At 51.0% G+C, this 15,943-nt stretch overlaps 1 protein-coding gene across 1 annotated transcript in view; it reads right to left on the bottom strand.

The window, feature by feature from the left end:
• Positions 1-11,070, bottom strand: part of BRINP1 (BMP/retinoic acid inducible neural specific 1) — a 94,316-nt gene extending 83,246 nt beyond the window's left edge. Inside the window, exon 1 of the mRNA XM_058818359.1 lies at positions 10,774-11,070. The gene's annotated coding sequence lies outside the window, so the exon portion shown is untranslated. The remainder of the gene's footprint in view (positions 1-10,773) is intronic.
• Between the last annotated feature and the right edge of the window lie 4,873 nt (positions 11,071-15,943).

Genomic DNA, 15,943 nt, shown 5'->3' with positions numbered 1-15,943 from the left:
TTGCATGGAAACACATGCATTTAAAAAGCTCCTCTGCAAAGCTCCCGGCCTAAGTGACCTGCTCAAGGTCATATATAACATGTCAGTGACAGCACCATGATTGAACTATCTCACTAGAGCTCTGCTTTATTCACACAGTGCTGCTGCATCCCAAAGCAGCCACTGCTGCCTTCCTCTCCTTATCTCATCCTCCTTAGAGACACATCTGTCCTGTGCTCCGTAAACCATAATATACCTGTAGTCTTTTATTCACTATCTGTCACTGGGCAGTTTTATTACAGATCCCTGAATTATCCAGCCTAGACTACAATCTACTTATTCCTGTCAGCCATTCTCGCTCCCAACCCTCGCCTCACCTTTCAGCCTTGGCAGTGTTTTAAGGCTTTCAGGTACTTGAAATGCAGGGACAATTCTGATTCTCGGGGGAAATCCAGCAGAATTGCATTGAGGCCAGCCTGCTGGTCTCCCTCTCTTTCCTAAATGCAGATGGTTGGAAATCAGGAGCTTGCACTGGTTTCTGCAGTCTCATTTGAACCAATCCTTCAAGAATACTAACAGCTGCCATTTTAGACCTCTGATCCCCATTCTTGCTATCCATAAAATTTTATTCTCCTCCTTTCCCTGCTCGTTTCATCAGAAATCAATCTTCCAATAATGCAGGTAAATTGCAGTCCTACCTTACAGCTATTTTTTTTTGCATGCATCTTTCTGGTGAATTTTGCAGAACAAAAACTCCCTCATCCATCCTTCCCAGCCCAGGCCATGAGCACAGCAATCATCACATGTCCACAACACCTCACTGGCAGATTTGCACCTGCCACTCACATCTGTCTCTTTTTTACCATCCAGCAAACAAAGGACTCGTTCCTCCCCGATGTGGCAATTTGTCTGAGCATTCACACCTGCCCCAGCAGCGAACTTGGTGTTCCCAGCACCAGCTCCCACCTCCTTCCTCCCAGTCACACACCTGTCAGAACTTTATCCCATCTATTGATGTGCTTTCCTCACAGCCCATCCTTCTGAAGGGAGCACTGCTTTATGACCATGGGAGAGCATCTCTGTTCACCCAGAGGTGCTCATGGCCAGTGCTGAAGTGGCCCTCAGCAAGTGTCACCTGCTGAAGCTGAACTTCAACAGCCTTGTTTCTCTTCACCCAAATTCTGTGACCAGCAACAGGAACAGAAAGGCTGATGGAGAGGAAAGTTATGGAGAAAGGCACATTCCTCTTTAATCCCAGCAGCAGGTGATGGTGGATGACCCTTGGACTGTGCCCAGTACAAGGGACCCTCAGGAGGATGGGACTGTGAGGAAAATATGGGGAGAGGACCCGGCTCCACAGCTGATCTCTGCCCACCCTGTCACTCCTACCAAGCTGCTTTGGTTAAGTCTCAGATTTTCATGCACCCACTCGTCTCTGTCGCAGCATCCCTGCATCAGCTCGGGCAGATTCTTTAAGGTGACATCTTACAAACACCTTGAGGGCTGATTTTCCAAATGTTCCCTATATCCCATGGCAGTATTTAAGGTCCTGTTTTTTGTAATGTTCTGCTACCTTTTGCCACCAACTTCTTTCAAAATCTGTCAAGGCAAGATTGCAAACTGAAATGCTGCTACCGACAGGATTCGAATTGTTCTCCAAGCCTTGTGCTGCATTTCCTCTGAGGTGACAGCATTCCCTGTTTCTTTTCCCCCTCCTCTGTCCAGGCAGCAGGCCCCTGGGCACAGGGAGCTTGTATCCCTACAGAACATGGTGCTGGGAGCCTCCAGGCTCATCCCAGCTCTGTGCCATCCTGCAGATGCTGGTGCTGATAGAGGACACTGAGCTGTGCAGCTCAGGGTCACTGCTGCTGCCTGGAACCACCCGCTTCATGTCCCACTTCAATATCTATTCTAATCACTGAAATTACTTTTGTGGGAGTTGACACAGAAGAAGAGATTGCTGGATTGATATTCCGTCTGGCATTGATGAAAACCTTTTTATAATACCTTAATCCAGCACCCACAGAAGCAATTTGCTAATCTCTTGCTGACTTAGCTTCCAGCGGGATCGACCATAGGCAGTCACATTACCTGGCCAACCATATAATGTTCTTTTTATGCAGAGACAAAAATGTCCTTCCTGACCCCAGAAGATGGTCATCTTCTGCTTTGAAGCCTGAGACCTGATTACCATTGTCCCAGATTGCAGGGCTGCAAATGCTATTAATTGCTACAAAGTTATGTAGCCTTTTACACTTCAAATCCATCCGGACTTTCATCTCAGCCACATCCTGCAGCAGGGAATTGTGTGCCTTCACTATACACTGAAGAAAGGACTATTTCCTTTTAATTTGCTTTAAAAGTTGTGCCCTTTAATTTTGATGTGTCCCCTTGTTCTTCTATCATCAAAGTGTTAAAATACTTCTGATCACGTTTCATTTTAACCTTCATATACATTTGTGCTGGAACCTGAATGTCCCTCCTCACTCCCAGCTTTCCCAGACTAGATGAACTATCATTTCCAGCCTTCCCTTATTTAACTTGTTAATATTTGTAAAGCAATTTAAAATGTATTAATATGGTTCAATTATAATATCACTTCTATTTTCCATCCTTCCCTTTAATGTCTCAAGTGTCCATCTAATTTGCCATCAATCTCCATTGATTCTCCCTCTGATGATATGTTAGTCTTTATAATATCCCGGGGAATATTTCTTCTGCCTTCCTGACCAGCATTTTGGAACAAAGAAGCTGCATACTGATGAACCATAAACATTATTCACTCTGCACTCACCGTGTGTATGGATTTGCTGTTGTTGCTTAGGCTTTGGCCTTGGAAATCAGTTTCATAATGTCCATGGGGCTGTAATTAAAAATTTATCTGTGTGATTCCAATTGCAGGATCAGGCTTTTTGTGGTTCTGATTGCTCTGGGTCAGTGACAATTGAGCCCAGCTATGAAAAAGTCTGTATTTGATAAACTTTGAGCACTATCTGAGCACTCAGTGACACATCCTGCAGCAGCACAGCCTTTGAGACAAGAGAAGAGATTTTGACAACTATCCAGTCACAAAAAGGGGAGAAAATTGAGATTTGGTTATTATTTACTCCTTGTCTTTCCCATAGAAAGCTGGGAGACACCCAAGGAAATTATGTAGTACTAGATCTAAACCCCCCCTCCCCAAAAAAATACTTCCACAGATGACCTGTGACTTAGTCCATTACTGCAGAATGTTACTAAAACACAAAGCATGAAAGGAATCAATAAAGAAATAGTCACACAGAGGATATTCCATCTGGCATTGCAGATGACAGTCCTCAGACAACCACTGACTTTGCATGTCCCCACACAGCTGAAAGGTTATCCCAGGAGTGACAGCACTCATCCATGTCTTTCTGATCCCTTTAGTGTCCTACTGTTGTGGTTAGAACACTTCTCAATTTTTTCCAGTCTTAACAAGGCCCAAGCCAGCTTCATCAGCAAAATATGTCCCTCCTTCATTCCTCATCCTCCAGCAAATTCCCTGAGCAACACTTCCAGCTCCAATCAGTCTTTTCACCTTAACTCTTCTCCCAAAAAGCAAAAAGGACTGCTGCACATGTATCTCTAATTGAATACAAAAGATTAGTTTAGTTTTATCTAAATATTTCTTAACTCAAATTTCCGCTCTTTGGTTACTTTAGGTAAATATTGCAGGAAAATCCTAATTGATCTCTTTTCCCTGGTTGACCAGATTTATCTATTCACTGGCCTAAAACATGGTCCATCATTTTCAAATACTTTACAATTCTCTTTTAGGAGAGTGGAAATGTCAGATAAACACATTATCAGCATTCTCCAGCATAAAACAGCAAAGCCTGGAGTTGTTTTGCAGAAGCGACTCCGAATTTGGACGACATGACAATAAGCAATTCTAGAAATAGCTGCTCGTCTTAAGGCTATGTTATAGGGATCCTTGTTGCTGCTTTCTTCTCTCTGTTCACAATTTTAGCACAAACACTGTGCTTTGTTAGTCCTTCCCTTTGACTTCCTTGGTATTTCTTAGGCATTCTTTGGTCTCAGCTTGTACCTCCAAAGCTCTCGCCGCTCCCTCAAAACACGCCTTTGATTCTGACTGCAAACCTCGCTCAGCACAGAGCAGCGTGGGAAATGGCTGGGATAGCATTCCTGGACCAGGCAGGAAGGTGGTGTGAGCCAGGAGGGACCCAGAGCCACATATGTACCCCAGCATATGTCAGAGGGCTCTGCCTACCCGCTCACCATCTGCACCTGCCTGCAGAGCAGCCACGCACCAAGAGCAGCCCGGCTGCTCCAGCGCCCGCGCCCTGCCCTGCTGGTGTCTGCTCCACTGAGCCCACAAGTCCAGCTAAGGATTCCCACCTGCTCATCCCGCTCCTCCTGCCTGCTCTGAATCCCCAGCCTCCTCCCTGGGGTCACAGCTCATTTCTGTTCATTCTTCCCCTGGTTAGCTTGAGCTGCTTTGTGATTTTCCACAAATTCCTTTTATTTATTTTTTTCTGCTCCCGCAGCCTCACCTGGAATGTGCTGCCTGCATGAGGTGATGGTTTCAAAGCTCACCCTCCCTGTCTTCCACTTTGCTTAGCAAGTCAGCATCTGCAGCTGTGAGGATAAATTACCACAGGGGTCTCCAGTGTTAGCAATGTATCTGACAGGCACACACACAGCCAGGGCAGGGTAAAGAAATGGCTAAATGGGATCGGTTGTGCCGACTCAGGACTTCTGGCCAAAACTGCATCCAAAACCGTGATGGACACAGTGGAGTCCAGAGCACAGGCCAGGTTCTAAATCACACTCTAAATCAAAGCCTAAGAAAGAGATCCTCACTCACCACAGAGCCAGTTAACAGCCCTGGCTTCGACAGGCTGCAGTGATTTACAGCGAGAGGCTGCGAGCTTTTCACAGGAACTTGCTGTACAACATATTCCAGCTGTAATATGCAAAGATATTAAAGTCCAGGCTGTAAGAAGACATGTCGTAGGCTTCAGGATGTATCTCCTCTAAATACCAGGGTAAAGGATGTACTTTCTATCAGGACAGCAATGATACAGGTCCCAGGTATGAAAAGACTCCAGGATCCAGAGCTACTCTATTGGAAATTGGGAGTGTGGAGAATGGATGGGAGGGAAAGCTCCCTCTATTCCTATATTCCTTTTTGATATCCAACAAAAAGTGCTGGAGTAAATCGTTGGGGTTTTGTTGGTTTTTTGGAGCTTGTCTTCTGTGTGAGAACCTCTCACAGCTTGGTGTGTCAGCCGTGAGCTGACTTTGCTGTAATTCATGACTGTCTGGGAGGGAAGATGTCTCTGTGATGGAAATGCTCCACCAAACAGTGCCCACTGCTAACACACACACACACACAGAGAATTGTTCTAGGGCTGCAAAGCTGTACTGGTGCTTCTGGCACATCAGTTTCTACCTCTGCCCAGCATTTCCATCAGTGAACAACAGCATGTGTCTGGCAAAGGCAATTCACTCCATCCTCCTCTGCAGGTGACCCTCTCTAGATTATTCACTCCTCTATGACTTACTGCTATTCCTATTGCCATTGGAAGAGGTGATCCATCAGCAGTGCAACTGGTTGTTTTCCTGGAACAGGAGCCAGGAATCACACATGTGAGAGTTCAAGCACTGGGGAATGCCATGTCAACACCCAGAAAAATGCCACCACCACGGGTGCCACCATGGGTCCCACTCAGCCACAGCAGCAGCTCTGTGCAGAGCTGAGCTCTGCCAGCTGCGCCGTGCAGGCAACAATAAAATGGATGTAGAACACATGATTTCAGAAGAGCAAATAGCAAAAACAAATAAGCATCTTTTTCCTGTGAAGCTGCTTGCAGGTTCTGCCTGAAGGCTGCAGGAAAACAACTCCCCAAGCAGGGGGCTGTAAATGTTGTGTTAAACTCCCCAGCCCAGGCTCAGGGGAATCCTGGGCCTGACTCTTGTTTTCCTTCCAAAATGACACGTTCATATACCCAGTTTATGCCACCTCCACTTGGGATGTGATCCAGCATTCCTGAAATAAACTTAAATCCTTCCATAGCCTTCAGCTCATGTTAATCAGCTGCTCCTCTGATTTCTGCTCTTTCTCCCATTCCTCCCTCCCACTAGTCAGGACTTTTCCTTCCCTGGCACTGCATAGCTTAGCTCATCAAGCCAGCAACAGCTGTCCCGTGCCTACTCCAAACCCTGGGAATGTCACCTCATTTATCTGGTCCATCTCTGCCCATCCTCTCTCCAGACAGAAGTACCTGCTAGATATATCCACTTTGCTTCCCCAACTCTCTCTCCTTGATAACATTTCCCTTTCCCACACCACCTGCAGCCACCAGCCCGCTGCAGCCCTGGCCAGACGTGCTCCAGGCCCAGCACATCAGCTGGACGTGGCCATGCAGAGGCACAGGAGGCAGGGGAAGACCTTCCCCGGCACCCAAGAACACTCTGGAGCACACACATTGCCGGGAGGAGATATTTATTTTGCCCTGACTCAGCTCAGCACCATTCCCTAACTCTGCATCCTGCTCTGGCAGCCATCTTCCAGGGGAGAGGGAGAACAGCAGGACCAGTCCCCAGTCCATGGATCTGTTTAGAGATCTGTGTGCGTGTGTGCGGATGTTCTCCCTTTCTGAAAAGCTGCTCTATGTGGCCTGGAAGGAAATGGGCCAAGGTCTTTACAGTTGTTAAAAATCTCATGATACTTTTGCAAGCAGGATGGTGTAAATCAAACAACTGGGCACAAGCTTCCTCGGTCTGGGTAATTTATATTCTGCCTCACTAAGTTCATCTCTGCACTTCCAATGCATGAAGTGATTTTTCACTTCCCCTGTAGTATTTGCTGGCACGGAAAAGCTGCTGGGCTCTGTCCCAGAAGTAGCTGCATTTCATCACCGGGTGAACGATCCCTGCTCGCACCGGGCCGCCTCCCCGCAGGCTGCGCTCGGCTCTGCTCTCCCCGCGGCTCCGGAGCGGGAGGAGCGGCCCGCACCCGCCCAGCCGCACCGGGACTCCAGGAGCAGAGCCCCGGCGGCACCGAGCGCCCGGCCCCGGCCCCTCCGCTCCATCCGCGGCCGGGGATACGGGCGGGGGATGTGGGAAGGGATGCGGGAAGGGAGGCGGGCAGGGATGCGGGAAGGGATGCAGACGAGGATGACTACATGCTGAAGAATGCGGGCAGAGATTCGGACAGGGGTGCGGGCAGGGGATGCTGACGGCGAATGGAGGCAGGGGTGCGGGTAGGGATGAGGGCGGGGGTGCGGGCAGGGGATGCTGCCCAGGAATGCGGGCAGGGCTGGATGGTGATGCGGGCAGGGACGGACGGTGATGCGGGCAGAGATGATGCGGGCAGGGATGGACGGTGATGCGGGCAGGGACGGACGGTGATGCGGGCAGGCACGATGCGGGCAGGGCTGGACGCTGATGCGGGCAGGGATGATACAGGCAGGGATAGGCGGTGATGCGGGCAGGGCTGGATGCTGATGCGGGCAGGGATGATGCGGGCAGGGCTGGACGCTGATGCGGGCAGGGGTGCGGGCGAGCCCCGCTCCGCTCCGCGCTGATCCGCGCCTGGCGCTCCGTGGAGCCACAGCGCCCCCTCCTGGGGCCCGGCGGCACCGCCCGCCCGCCGCGCTGGCGCAGCCGGGCTGAACGGGGCTGAGCCGGGCTGAACCGGGCTGAGCCGGGCTGAGCCGGGCTGAACCGGGCTGAGCCGGGCTGAGCCGGGCTGAACCGGGCTGAACGGGGCTGAGCCAGGCTGAACCGGGCTGAGCGGGGCTGAACGGGGCTGAACCGGCTGAACCGGGCTGAACCGGGCTGAGCCGGGCTGAGTGAGGCTGAGCTGGGGTGAATGGGGCTGAACCGGGCTGAACGGGGCTGAGGTGGGCTGAGGGAAGCTGAGCTGGGGTGAATGGGGCTGAACCGGGCTGAAAGGCGCTGAGCTGGGCTGAGGGAGGCTGAACAGAGCTGAACAGGGTTGAGCCGGGCTGAGCGGGGCTGAACTGGGCTGAAGCGGGCTAAGCCGGGCTGAACGGATTTGAACGGGGCTGAGCTGGGCTGAACCAGGCTGAAAGGGGCTGAGCAGGGCTGAGCAGGGCTGAACAAGGCTGAGCCAGGCTGAGCAGGGCACGGGGTGTGTTCCCTTTTTGGGGCATCCCTCCCTGATTTCCCACCTCCGAACACTGTGTCTCACAGTGCTCAGGGGTTCTTCACCCTCATTTACGTTCTTCAGCGATTTTTTCCAGCCCTCCCCAATCAATTTTTTCTGTTTTCTCAACATCTCTTCATCAGCTGTAAATACCAAGTCCTGGCTAAAGTCTTGAAATCCCCATCCATTCCCAGGAGCTGGGTGCAGATCTCTGGTTCTGGAGTCAGTTCCTGCCACGCTCTCCTGAGCAATGCACCTGGAGAAGCTGGTGGGGCTCCTGCCTGCACAAAGATGGGAGGATTCGGCTTTGAACTATTTCTGTCACACAGACAACAATGACTATTGTCTGCTGGCAGACCCATTCCCACAGAGTGTTTAGCATCCGCCTTACACATACTCCCAATGTAGTAAACAGTGGTGGTTAGGAGGGAACAGAAACAAATCCTGTGCCGTTTCTTTTGGGACACATTTTACCTAAAACTAGCCAATCCACCATATGTTCCTCCTCTCCAAAGTTTTAACACAGACTTTAGTCAGCCTCATTAAATTCCTGCTCTTGGAGGCTTGTGCCCTCACTAGGCCCTACGGAAAGAGGGGAAGAGGAGGAAGGTCAGAGGGGGATGTTAAGCACCTCTAACACCAGTGACATCATCCCCCTGTGCCCACTCTCATTTCAGATCAAAGGAGCATGCAAAGGGAGCATCTGTCCCCTGAGGATGGGAGGGATTTTCTCTGAACCAGGGTAAGACTGAAGTGGAGCCTTGCATTGTGTGTTTCAGCCATCGATGCGTGTGTGATTCTGCTCACACACACTCACACACATTTTAGAGCTATGTAACTCCAGCAGAGCTCTTCCCATACTCCCAGACTCCAGCTCCTGATCAGAGAAGGCATGATGAGTATGGAAATGCCAGCGCTCCCCCAGCCATTTCCCTGCTTCCCTGTCTGCTGCTCGTCTGCCTTTCCAGTACTGAAATCATTCCCGAGTCCTGGGAATCTGCAAAGAGCCATAAAACAAGCGTAGACACACCAAACGTAGAGGGTTTTCTGCTGAGTTGCAAAGGGCTTTGGAGTCAGACAAACCCCAAATCAATGCTTGGAGCCAACTACAAGAGAAGAAAGCTACACTGGAGGAACAAACCACCTACAGCGAGCCCTGCAAAGACGACAGCGTGTGTGTGTGCGTGTGTGTGTGTGTGTGTGTGTGCTCATGTGAACTTCTGAAGGTTCGATTTACATAATAAGAATATCAGTGCAGCTATTTCTGCCCGTTCAGTGTGCGTGGATCCCACCTGCGTGGCTGAGCGTGCGGGAGCTGCGGGGCTGCAGAGCTTGGAGAGGGGTTTGCAGAGCGAGCCCGAGGGGCTGTGTCTGAGCCTGGGGTGGGCTGTGAGCTCCACAGCATGTGCTGCCTGTGCCTGGCTTGTACATGCTCCAGGGAGAGCACGGTGGCTTGTCTGGGGTGTGTGGGAGGGAGAGAGTCCAGGGCTGTCTGTCTGCTACTCGCAAGCAGAGCTGATCGATATTTTTCCTTTATAAGGAATTTTTTTTTTTTTTTCAAAAGCCTTTCATGTTCCTTACACCAAAGCTACATCTCCTCTTTACTCGCTCCCTCCTCCTCTCTCACTGTCTTCCCAAATACTTCTCTACAACTCCTGGGAAAGCAGATTTACTGCCATGAACACATTATTATTATGCAGCCAGATGAGCAGCCAGAGTAAAGCATGAAGGACCCTTCTGTCCTGCCTAGTGCAGATGTCAATCACACGGCTAAATTCAAACACCAATTCTGCCAGCATTTCATCTGCTGCTGGGTTCCCTCCATGAACAGGAGACTGGATCCAAGAAGTGACACCTCCTCCCTTTCCCCACTCTCAGGTACCAGCACGGGGGAACTCTCCAAAGCCAAAACACACACACCTATAACCCCCCTCCTCTCTCCAGACGGTCTCTGGGGCTCTAGACCCCGGGGATGATGCAATGGCATGGAGATGCCCTCCGTCCCGCCATTCCACAAGGACTGGAAAAAGGCAAAGTTACGTTCCACACCAGCCTCGCAAGCAGCACCGAACGGGGAAAATGAATGTGGGGAAAAGCCATCTCCAGCACCGTGGGGTGCAGCTCCCCGCCACCCCTACCCTCCCCCGGCTCTGCCGCTGTCTCCCAACCCCGCTGGAAGTGGAGGCAATCAGCCCAGTGTGGGATTCGAGGCGACAGACTTTCCTTTTCCTCCGCGATTTGCTTGTCACTTGCGAAAGCGGAGCAGCGGATTAAGTGGAGATGACACCATCTCCTTGGGGACGGTCCCCCCCTGCTCCGGGATGTACGGATACTCCGGAATACAGATGGATCCTGGCTGCCTGCCACCCCCACGGCCAGCTGAACCCCAATCTCCGGCCATGCTCCGGGTGGGGGGGGGGGGGGGGGGGGGGGGGCTGCCCCAGTAAAAACCAGCGCTCCCAGAGCGCGGATCCCGGCACCACGCGTGCAGAACGGAGCTGCGGGACTCGGCCATCCATCCCCGCGGCCGGGGGCAGCGGAGGGGCCGCGTTACACAACGCGCGGCAGGACGGGGGAGCCGGCCCCGGGCACGGGCAGCGCCGCAGCCGCAGCGCAGCAGCGCTCGCCCGCCTTACCTGATGCTAATGTCCCTCTGTGGCGGAGATCGGCTCGCCCGTGGCTTTTATTCGGCTCGGTAGGAACTTGTGGGAGAGCTTCTCTGTCCAGCTCGCATACTGGGTGCGGGGCTGAGACTGCAGGCGTGAAAATCCTGGGGCTCTAGCAGTCCTTTTCATGCTCAGACAGAAAATCCCCTTCCTTGATCCAGATCGCGGGCATTAAGGGCAGAGGCAAGGGAAAAAAAAAAATAAAATTCCGCTTCTCCCCTTCTTCCTTTTCCTTTTTCTTGCTTTTTTTTTCTTCCCCCTTCCTGTGCCCCCCCTCTCTTCTGCTGCTCAGTTCGTAGCCATCGGGGGAAAGAGCAGAGGCAGCAGGGAGAATGGAGAGGGGGTTAGAAATAAAAATGAAAAGAGCTCCAGGAGGGAAGCGAGAGGCTGGGCTTGCCCACCGGAGGAGGGGCTTGGAGCGGGCTACAGAGGATGAATGGGGAAGAGGAAAGCAAGGCGGAGCCCCGGCTTGGCCATTTTATTCTAAGAAGTGTTTTGTACATAATTAGAGAAGGGGAGGGGCCGGGGGCAAAAAGGAGGGACTTAAAGCTCCGGCCAGACGGAGCCTGGGCCGTGGGAAGGGAGGGTGAGACCGGGAAGGGCCGCGGGATGGGGATGCGGGAGGGGTCGAAACTTGTCCGAGGGGGGATCCGAAGGATTTGGGGGAGGAGGCTGCAGCGCGGCCGATTGCCATTCCAGGAAGACCCCATCTATTTAATTTAATTTTTTTTTCCTACCCCCCGCCTTCAGTTTTCTCCTCCCGGACCCGGAGAGCTCCAGGCTGGCGGGCGAGCAGGATGAGCAGGATGAGCAGAATGGGCAGGGTGGGAAGGATGAGCAGGATGGGCAGGATGGGCAGAATGGGCAGGGTGGGAAGGATGAGCAGGATGGGCAGAATGGGCAGGATGGGCAGGGTGGGAAGGATGAGCAGGATGGGCAGGATGGGCAGAATGGGCAGGGTGGGAAGGATGGGCAGGATGGGCAGAATGGGCAGGGTGGGAAGGATGGGCAGGATGGGCAGGATGGGCAGGATGAGCAGGATGAGCAGGATGAGCAGGATGCTCCCGGCCTCGCTGCGGGGATCCCGGCTCTCCGTGGGGAGCGGGGCCGTGCCGAGCCGCTCCACAGCCCCGCCGGGCGGGAGCGGTTCAGCACCGCGGACAGCGCCGGCCGTGCCGGGAGAGCCGGGATGAGCCGAGCCGGGATGAGCCTGGATGAGCTGAGCCGGGCCGAGCCGAGCCGGGCTGAGCTGATCCGAGCCGAGCCGAGATGAGCTGAACTGAGCCAGGCCAAGCTGAGCCGGGTTGAGCTGAGTTGGGATGAGCCGAGCCAGGATGACTGAGCCGGGTCGAGATGAGGGGAGCCGAGCTAAACCGGGCCGAGCTGAGCCGAGCCGGGCTGAGCTGAGCTGGATCGAGCTGAGCCGGGCCGTGCCAGGAGAGCGGAGCTGGGATGAGCTGAGCTGGGCCAAGCTGAGCCAGGCCGAGCCAAGCTGAGAGCAGCTGAGCTGAGCCAAGTTGAGCTGAGCCAAGCTGAGCTGGGCTGAGCTGAGATGATCAGAACTGGGCCAAACTAACTCTGGATGCAGCCAGCTGTGCTCCCAGTCCGGCTGTGCCCTGCAGGTGAAAGTCCCTCCGCTGGGTTTGGGGATGGCTTGGGATGAGGAATGGAGATGGGGCTCTTTCAGGGGAATGACCCGCCCAGATAAACCTCAGCAGACCAGCGAAGGCAGCCCAATGTATGGGCAGAGCTTAACAAAGCTGTGATGTGAGGCTTCCAGACAGGGACCCTGAGGTTTCCAGACACTACCCCGAGGCAGTGGTGGGGCTGGGCTAGGCTGGGCTGGGTGATGCTGACAGCAGGAAAAAAATCAGCCACCTTGTGCACAGTATGTGGGCCAAGGAGGGCAGTGGGACATGCCCTCCTTCCTGCAAGGACAAGCCCTTCTCCAGCATGCAAGGACACTCTGTCCTTCTCTCACCCATCCCTTGTGGCTACAGAACATTTTCTTAAGCTAAATCTTCAGCAAATCTTTCTTAAGTAGAATTAGAAGCTTTTTCGTTAGCTCCAAGCTGCTCCAACAGGGCTGAAGCTCAGCTTATGTCTATGGCAGGGTGCCCAAATCTCCTGAGTTGTGCCTTTTTTCCAAGGGGCTGTTCAGCCACAAAGCAATCTTCCTGGTGAGCCACCTTGGCTTCTGTCACACTGGCTCAAACAAAGGACTGAAATGATTCTCACAGACTCCCCTGGTGCAAGGCCACAGAAAAAACTCCACAGCAGGGAAAATTCAGGAATTGGGTCTTACACAGAACTTATAAACAAAGTCAAAGCCCTTGTTTAAACAAATAAATGGTACTTGGGGTTATCACCGGTGTGTTTTTTCATTGGTGCTCTTGGCATTTACCAGAAGTAGAAGGGGAAGCCTTGTGTCCTACATGAGGCTGTTTGGAATTAAAGCAAAGGCTCCATGAACCTGCAGTGCAGCCACGTGGGATTTGCCAACTCAACCAAGACAACAGTTTTGGGTGTCTCTCCTCACTGCACCTGAGAACGCTTCTGTGATTTGGTCTAGCAGGTTTGGCACCACCCAGAATGATATTCCATATTCCTGTGAACAGGGAGAGAGAGAAAACAAATAACGTGATACTCTTCAGGCACCCAGAGGTCTCACAGACCTAGAACATTTCATCACCCAAAGGCTGTGTCAGGGGAGGGTCAGTTTGGATATCAGGGAAAGGTTCTTGTCCCAGAGGGTGCTGGCACTGCCCAGGCTCCCCAGGGAATGGGCACAGCCCCGAGGCCGCCAGAGCTGAGGGATTGCTTGGACAACACTCAAAATGACAGGGTGGGGTTGTGGGGGTATCTGTGCACGGCCAGGAGCTGCATCGAATGATCCTGGTGGGTCCCTTGCAACTCAGGGCATGCCATAATTCTGTAATTCTGCGATAAAAACTCTCTAGGAAGTAACACTTCCATCCACAAAATCCAAGTCAACCAATTCCTGGGGCAGATGTCCTGCCCAGAAATAAGATTTTCTATCAATATAACAAAAACAGAAGTAGAGGAAAACATAAAACAGTGTGAAAAGAGTAGTTGCTTATGCTTTTCCCTGTCTGCCCTGCTCCAGTCACACATGCACCGCTGCTGCCTTGTTCCCAAAGCTGTGACTGTCTCTGTATCAAAAGAGGATTATTTGGTGCATTGAGTATTCAACATGTTCTCTTACAGTATTGTTGTGTTCAATGAGCTTTGCTCATCTGAATGGACACTCACTGCATAGTCCACTGGTTTAATTTGCTGCTTTGGAAACCTAAGCAGGTTACAGCATATTTGGCTATGTGTCTGTTCTTATGTGTCAAAGATAAGGTTTCTGGATGCCATTTTTAAAAACAAAATTATTTCACTTCAGTGGCTTTCTCTTTTCAGTGGTCTCTTCTTTTTAGTCTTGAGTATTTCAACTCACCTTCTCCCTACAATGAACAAAGCCTGGATCTTCACCCCAAATCAGCAAAGCTCCATTGAACAAGGATTTCTATTTCTTCTTCCAGTAAGGAATTTTTTTTGGAGCTTTTAACAATTTTAGCACATCCAATCCTCACTTTTTTTCACCCTTTCCACAAATATCTTAAAATAAATGTTTGGATTTCTTCAAACTATAATATTGTTCATTATGAAAATAGAAACCAGTCTATCAGAAGAACAGAAATTCACAACACATAGAGTTAAAAGAGAGAGTCTCCAATTTGCATGCACTGGGCAAACAAAAACATATGGTAGTGATGAGGATGGGGAAACAGTAATTTGGGAAACAGTAATTTGGACTCTTTATTAGAAGTTCAGGAAGAAATCATATGGAACTGAGAGACCTAGAAAGCAGAGAAGTGCCCATGTTGATCACTCAACAGCTGCCACAATGATGGACAAAGAGGTTTTCCTGGTGTGTTCCAGTTGTGCTGTGGGTGTGGGTTAACCCCAGCGTTCAGCTCAACACAGCACAGTCATCCCCTCACTGCTCTCCAGGGGCCTGGGGGAAGAGGAAAGGGCAAAAAAAAACAAGAAAACTTGGTGGTCAAGAGAAAAACTTCATTTTAAAAATTGAAGCAGTAGAAAATTATTAAAAGAAAACTAAAGAAGTGAGACAAAGGCAAGCACTCACCATGTCCCGCAGGTAGACCAACACCCAGCTGGATCTCAAACAAAGATGACTAATCTAGCTAAAATCCTCTTTCCCCCTTTTTTTCTGCTGAGCAAGATGTTCATTATCGAAATCATCAGTGTGTTAACAACAAATATTTTGGTCACAGACCTTCACCAGGATCCTTTGAGCTGCTATAGAGGAAATTCACTCTACCCCAAACAGGCCAGCACAAAGTGCCATTATTATCTCTTGCAAAAGGAGCTGCATGTGCCAGCTGCACACAGTGAATTCTTCATCTCTGTTTGTGATTCTGCAGCAAAGCTCATCCAGAGTCCCATGAGCTGGTGAAGATATTCAGACTCCACTCTGTGTTCTTCTCATGCTACAGGCAAACTTTTCTCTCCCACATATCCTGTTGTGTTGTCCTCCTTGAGGATGCACAATGTATTCTTGTCGAGGTTTCACAGACTTCATTGTTTATTACAGGCTAAAAATGGATTAAACTTGCTTTGTGAGCATTGTATTGATATTCTGGTGCTCTCCCAGTCTCTTGTGAAATATATTTCCTTTTTTTCCTCTGCAAACAATACCACAGCAAGCAGTGATCTTACCCAGGCTGTGCTTTGTGCTGGCTGCAGAGAAATCCTGTGCACCAACCAGATCCCATCAGCTGCTGGCATCCCTGAACAGGTGGAGGAGCGTCCCAGTGTTCCCCAAGCAGCATGGGTGACACAAAGGGCTCCACCAGGCTGCTCTAATGGATGGCACAAGAAGGTTGTGAATGGGCTCAAGGGTGAGGCCAAGAGGCAAGGAGCATGCAGAGCCTGTTTCCATCACCCCAAATGCAGAATTAAAGGTTTAAGTTGAGTCTTCTGCAGTGGCTGGGGAAAGGATGAAATTCCCAGCCAAGACAAAATGCTGGCAGGTCCCAACAGAGTGGGAAGAAGCTGTTGGGAAATGTTTTGTTGTTGTTTTTGTTTTTGTTTTTGTTTTTGTTTTCTT

Source organism: Ammospiza caudacuta, chromosome 21 (genome assembly GCF_027887145.1).
Source record: "Ammospiza caudacuta isolate bAmmCau1 chromosome 21, bAmmCau1.pri, whole genome shotgun sequence".
Lineage (NCBI taxonomy): Eukaryota > Metazoa > Chordata > Aves > Passeriformes > Passerellidae > Ammospiza > Ammospiza caudacuta.
Note: the sequence above shows the minus strand (reverse complement) of the source record. Positions and strands in the feature narration are given on the sequence as shown.